The following is a 7,157-nucleotide window of genomic DNA, read 5'->3' as shown; positions in this document are numbered from 1 at the left end:
CAAGCCAGCTACTCCCCGCTTTGTGAGTGTGAACCCTTTTTTCTTCTCCCCTGCCGTTGAAGCAGAGAACTATGCTGTATATGCATAGAAATTGAAGTATCAGGCTTATTTGGTTTGGGGTAGTAACCGCCGTAACAAGCCAGCTACTCCCCTCTTTGTGAGTGCAAATCCTTTATTCCACATTTCCTCTTGCTGTTGAAGCTAGAACGATGTTGGAGTCACAGTAAGCATGTGTACGTTTATTGAATAAGGGTATTGTCTCCAGGCAGTAGCCATCATTCTAGCGAGTCACCCAGTCTTCATTGGCGGCCTCTTGACTTTATGGATCCACAGTGTTTGTCCCACGCCCCTTTGAAGTCCTTCACACTTCTGGTCTTCACCACATCCTCCGGAAGGGCATTCCAGGCATCCACCACCCTCTCCGTGAAGAAATACTTCCTGACATTGGTTCTGAATCTTCCTCCCTGGAGCTTCAAATCGTGACCCCTGGTTCTGCTGATTTTTTTCCTATGGAAAAGGTTTGTCGTTGTCTTTGGATCACTGAAACCTTTCAAGTATCTGAAAGTCTGTATCATATCGCCTCTGCTCCTCCTTTCCTCCAGGATGTACATATTTAGATTCTTCAATCTCTCCTCGTACGTCATCCGATGAAGATCCTCCACCTTCCTGGTCGCCCTTCTCTGTACCGCTTCCATCTTGTCTTTGTCTTTTTGTAGATACGGTTTCCAGAACTGAACACAGTACTCCAGGAGCATTTTTTGTAACATGGCTATTTGAGCATATTATTGTAAAGCTTGTAGGATCTTAAATCTCTTAATAACAGCTCCAAAGCCTGACATGTTCCAGGTAACATATTTAGTAGCCTGAGGAACCATCAGCCAGACATCAGTAAGCACAATTTGCGAATTAATCTGATGATCAATCACTTACAGAACAATCCCTTACAGAACAATATAATCTTTAAAAAAGAAAGAGAAAAGAATAAAGAAGAAAAAAAGAGTGTCCAAGAAGCTTCTTGTACTGTCAATGAGAAGCAATAGATTGTACTTGTCCCAGCTGTCGGCATAACCCAAAGGCTTCATCACAAAAAGCAAAGGCTCCTCACAGCTGAAATAGGGTGCATCAACCCTGCAGTATAGTCATTCCGTCGAGTATGTCTAAAGAAGTATTAACGGGGCAGACCTCCTGCTTTGCACACTGCTTTCTCTGGGCCTGCTATAACAAAGACTCACCATATAGAGCTGTATGTGTTTGTCACCTACGCCATAAAATGGAGTCCCTCCCTGTATCAATTACGCACCATAAGTATGATCAAACTGTCATCTCCCAGTCCACTTCAACAGGCTTTAATAAAGTTGAGCTGAGTGCAAGACAAAATCCAGCACCACCCCAGCCTGCTCTGTTCCTGCCGAATTTCTCTCCCGCCCCTCTGGGACTTCTGCTGCTGCTTCCCCTCCTTCTGTGGCCACCCCGAACTGCTGGACTGGGTCCTGGTACTTACCCCATTGCTGCTGCTCTTTGTTTCAACCAGCTCTACTGAAGCTCGCCTCACTCCACTACTTCTTTCTGAAAACACTGGCAATTTCCTCCTTGGCTAGTGCATTCACCACCGCCTCATCACGCTGCTTCTCCAAGATGGCTCTCACCGCATGCATGGGTTCGCTCTGCCCATCTTCTTGCCTCCTGCACCGCTGCCATTTGTTGCTGTTGGTCACATGCAGGATGAGATCCCATGTTCCCTGTGGCAACCTGCTTCTGTAGGGGTGCACTCATTCTTTTGTTTTGCACCTTCTGCACACTGGCGGGAAATGCTGCCATGTTGGAAACTCCCGATAAGAAACAAAAAGACACCTTTTAGCTGTTTCTATGTAAAAATCTATGCGGTTTTCCTCTAATATACAAAAATTAGTGAAGCACTAGTGTCCTCACCCAGCCACGAGCCCTGAAAGTTGGGTGTAATTTATAACCCCCTGTCCATTGGGAATCACCTTCTCTGCTGTGGGGAGCCTGGACTAACTCATCCAAAGTCAGGCAACAAATTTCAGATGGGTTGTGAGATGGGGGCAGCTAAACTGCAAGGCCATACTTGGTGCAGGACACACACACATGCACTTCCACAAAGCCACTATCCACATCTGAATTTGTTGCTCTAAATGAAAAGATCGTTTATTAGACGTATCTTCAGTTACTGTATGAGAGTATAATTTTAAACTTCACAACAAATCCAGTAAGACTTCTTTCTCTCAGACTCCCAGACAGCCTCAGACAACTTTTTTTTACAGTTTATAAACACCATTCTTCAACTTGTACTAGCCACATTGTCCCTATTCTATTCTTAAATACAACAGATTTTAAGGTACTCACTTTATCTCTCAAATGTGTGACAAGGGTACCTGTCCCCATGAGAGTGCACATGTCTCTGGATTGAGCAGCACAAGGACTTTAAGTAACTTAATATTGACAAGCTGATTTTTAGATCCTTGCAGGGAAAATATTCATCAACTATGACAGTCCTTTACTGTCTGTTACTATGGGGCATTATTCTGCCTCTGTATCCTGGGTCACCTGCCTAGGAACAGGGGTACTAACTGGATTGAATCTGCGGTGCCTGGGTCATTTCCCCCAGTATCTATGGAACCCACAATCCCCATCTGGCCCAGTTACATGGGGGCTGGAGGGGGTCTTCTGTTGCAGCACACCTCCAGCTATTGGTACCAGGTTTCTCCCCATGTCTCTGGTGGGTGTGCTACCAGACGTTGTGGCCCATACGGTGAGATAGCGGGTAGCTCAGGGCCCCAAAAGGTAGTAATTTTCACCCCTTTCATAGTCGGGGGAGTACACAGTGCAACATGGAGAGACCGTTCTTTCTTAATTGGTGCCAGGGGAGGGAGTGGATCCTGCCCATGCTTTCCTAGTGCAACAAGTTTCCTTAGAGAAGAGTCTACAAGAAATCCAGTTCATGGTGGAGGAGCATACGGAGATAAGGTTCATAAAAATATTGGGAACTTGCGTGATTCCACATAAGAGACTTTAACTGCTTTATGTGTGTGTGGAGCGTCTGAGAAACTGGAGACCTTGCCCACAGAAATTAAACCCTCCAGTGTCTACCCCCATAATGGATTTCTATGATAGGCCCTATGCCAGCAGGCCTAGGGAGCTCCTCTACTGTTAGTCTGTTGAATGAGCTTACTTTGCTTTTAGGTGACTAGAAAAAACTGGGCCAGACTTAAAAATTTTGTTTTCCCATGAAAATTCTGCCTCCTCCAATGTTGCTTCTATAATACTGGCTGTGGGGAAAGTGGTGGAGACAGCCTAAAAGCCCCATTCAGACAGAAATGCACACAAACATCTGTGGACTTTCTTCAGAAAGATTCCAGTACCCAACGGAGAGGATGACTATGAAAATTGGATGGAACAAGCAACACAAATGGTTTAGGAGTGGAGCTGCTCAGATGGGGAGAAACGGCGGTGTATTGGGGAAAGTTTAAGAGGTCCTGCTTTAAGTATATTTGGGGCCCTCAAAGTTGAGAACCCCCAAGCCACGATGTAGAGTGCCTGGATGCCTTGGAAAGCACTTTTGGTAGCACTGAAAGTGGACCTGATCTATAGTTTGGGTTCTGAAAGACCAGTCAATGAGAGGGGGAACAAATATCAGATTTCCTGAGATGGCTGGAGCACCTCCTCATGAGAGTTGTCCTAAAAGAGGGGTGTTCTCCCCACCCAGAAGGAAGCACTTCTGAAAGAGTAGTTGTTACAAGGAGCCCACAGTCTGACTGGATGATCAAGCATTTGCATTTGAGAGAACTGTGGGCTGCTCCTCTGAGTTTTCTACAGTTCCTTTGAGAGATCAGAGATGAAGAGGAGCAGGAGGCCGCCAGTCAGGCTCTAGTTAGGGCTGAGCAGAAATCCACCCTCCCAACTCACTGGTCGGTGAAGGTAAATGTGGGTGGCTGGATGGGAGGAACCCGTCATACATCCAGCCGCGTATCTCACATCACACCCATCCTCTGGAACCTGCATTGGCTTTTAATAAATTACAGAATTTTACACAAGCCCCTCACCATAATCCACAAAACCATCCACAAATAGCTACAACTCGACCTTCAGATCCCATTCAAACTCCACACCTCTACAAGACCCATCAGAGAAGCGTACAAAGGAACCCTGCAAGTCCCCTCAACCAAAGCCACACGTCATTCAGCCACTAAAGAACAGGCATTCTCGTCAGTGGGACCTGCCATTTGGAAGGCCATGCCCCCAGCCCTCAGGCTGGAACCCTGCCTTCTAACATTTCGGAAACAACTCAAGACCTGGCTATTCCTTCAAGCCTTCCTATAACTTTCAGAACCTTGCTAAATGCCACCTAGTCATACCTAGCTACACTTGCGGCTAGGCACACCCCCCTTCCACCGCCAGTTAAGTTATTTACCTCTTCTATCCTCTTTTTCCGGCTACCTCAGCCCCCAAGTTCTTTTCACCTTGTTTATTATAACTTTGCTCTTGTTAAATGGTTTGTTAAAGTTTTAACCCCCTTGTTCTTTGTAAACCGATATGATATGATATGATACTGATCATGAATTTCGGTATAGAAAAGAGTTAAATAAATAAATACAAGTTAAGGAAGAGATTGCTGCCCTGAAAGCACAACACACACTTCCAACTCTCCCTTAGGCCCAGAAGAGACTATCTCATCTAGGTGGCCAGACCAACCCCCTTTGAATGAGAAGGAGCAACAGAGAGCTGCAGGACGGGGCTCTTATTCCAGCCAGAACTGAACCAGGCCAGGTCTTGTTATGATTGCGGGAAGGGAGGACATTGGCTAAGAACTTGTCCTACCCTTAGGGATCGACAATGAGAACGCCTAGTGGCTCAAGAATACTCGGCTGCAGGGAAACATCTGTGAAGGAGTGCTCGGGACCTCCTACAGCACAAAGCTCCATTGCTCAACCAATGCTGCCCAGTGAAATTCCAGTTCTTCCCCATGGCATTATCGGGCCCATGCCAGTGGTGTCAATAAAGGTGGAGGGGCAACAGGTGAAAGCCTTTCTGGATAGTGGATCCCAGATTACCAGCATCTTCGACTACTGGTATGAACCTAAGCTGTGACATTTGCTGATCCACCCCATTGAAGGATTGGCCATTTGGGGTTTGAGTGAGTCTAGCTACCTCTATCGAGATTTGGTAGAAGTGGATGTGGAGTTTCCAGAAAAAGTGACAGGACTCTGAGAAGACAGTAGCTGTGCTGGTGTTAGTGTGTCCCAAAACCAGGAGGAGAGATAACACCCCCATTATCATTGGGACAAATGCCAGTTTGGTCGGTTGGCCCAGAAATATGAAGAAATGATAGGGCCTGACTATGCCAATGTGCTAACTATTCATTCTCTTTGTATGGCGGCATACTGGAGGATGGGACAGTCAAAAAGGGATAAAGGTGAAGATGATTTGGACCAGTTTGGTATGCTCCCTCACAACCAGTAAAGATACAGCCTGGGGCCACTGTGCCAGTTAAATGCTACATGAAACTTCCCCAAAGTAGGAGGAAACAGCCAATCATGTTTGAGGAATCATCCAGTAGTCATCTATTTGGAGGATTGCTAGCACAATGAAGCATTTTACCTGCCTAAGCTCTGAATAGTAACAAGTTGCATGTTTGGGTGTGAAATTAATCCAAGAAGGAGATTACCTTGGTCCGAGGCTCAGAGATAGCCTGAATGTATTCAGTAGACACTGTTACCACCAGGCGCTACCCCCAGGGGGCTCCGCTAAGCCTATTGACCCCTAATTGTTCAAGCTTGGGGACTCTCCCATCCTGCCTGAGTGGAAAGACAGGTTGATACAACAAATTTCCCAGTATGGAAATGTGTTCTCTACCCATGCATGGGATGTGGTGCTAGCCAGAGGGGTAGAACATCCTAGACCCCTTCATGATTCACGCCCTTTCCATGAGAGTTCCCGATGATTTGCTTCTGGAGATATAGAAAATGTCAGAAAGCACTTACAAGAACTATTAGCTTCAGGAATTACCGAGGAGTCGAGAAGCCCCTATGCTTCCCCTATAGTGGTGGCTAGCAAGGAGAATGGGGCAGTTAGGATGTGTATCGACTACAGAACCCTGAACAAGAGAACTATTTCAGACTAGTACACTGTGCCCAGAATAGATGAACTACTAGACTGTTTGAATGGAAGCAAGTGTTTCTCAGTGCTGGACCTGAGAAATGGGTACTACCAAATACCCATGAAGGACAGTGACAAGGAAAAAACAGATTTCATCTGCCTGCTGAGGTTCTACCAGTTCGAGTGAATGCCATAAGGGGTTACTGGAGCTCCAAGCACTTTACAGCGCTTGATGCCCTCATAGTATTTGGGAGGACACTAAAGGAGCATGAGACTAGGCTGATGAAGACATTGGACCGGTTGGAAGCTCAGGGACTCAAGCTGTCCCTAGACAAGTGCCAATTTTGTCTTCCTCAAGTGAAGTATGTGGGGCATATAGTGTCCCAGATAAGACTGCTGCAGTGGCAACCTGGGAGAGACCCATCGATTTGAAGACTTTGAGATCATTTTGGGGGTTTTGTGGCTACTACAAGTGATTTATCCAAAACTACTTTGTGATAGTGTGACCCTTGATAGCCCTCTCTAAGGGCTACCTCCCAGAGAGGAAAGGGGGGAAAGGGCAACTACCCCAGGCGTAAAGTACTTCAAGCCTTCTGAACCTTTTAGCGTATGATGGACTCCAGAATGTGAGGCAGCTTTTAGAAAATTATCCATTGTCTGACACATGCTTCTGTGTTGGCCTTCACAGACAGCCACTTGCCATATGTCCTGCATACTGATGCTGGCTTGGGGAGGGTTTGAGTCCAGTTCTGTATCAAGAGCACCCCGATGGTGTGAGACCAATGGTGTTTGCTAGTCGAAAACTGATTGATTCAAAGAGAAAGTACGCAGCTCACCAACTTGAGTTTTTAGCTTTAAAGTGGGCCGTAGTAGACAAGTTCCTCGACTACCTCTACAGTGCTAATTTCACAGTGTGCACAGACAATAACCCGCAGACCTAGGTGCTATAACACTGCCAAGTTAAATGCTACTGAACACCGAGGGCTGGATGCTTTAGCCACATATAATTTCAGCCTAAAGTATCGTCCTGGAAAACTCAACAT

Source organism: Rhinatrema bivittatum, chromosome 1, assembly GCF_901001135.1.
Source record: "Rhinatrema bivittatum chromosome 1, aRhiBiv1.1, whole genome shotgun sequence".
NCBI lineage: Eukaryota > Metazoa > Chordata > Amphibia > Gymnophiona > Rhinatrematidae > Rhinatrema > Rhinatrema bivittatum.
The sequence above is the reverse complement of the archived record's forward strand: the minus strand, read 5'-3'. Positions refer to the sequence as shown.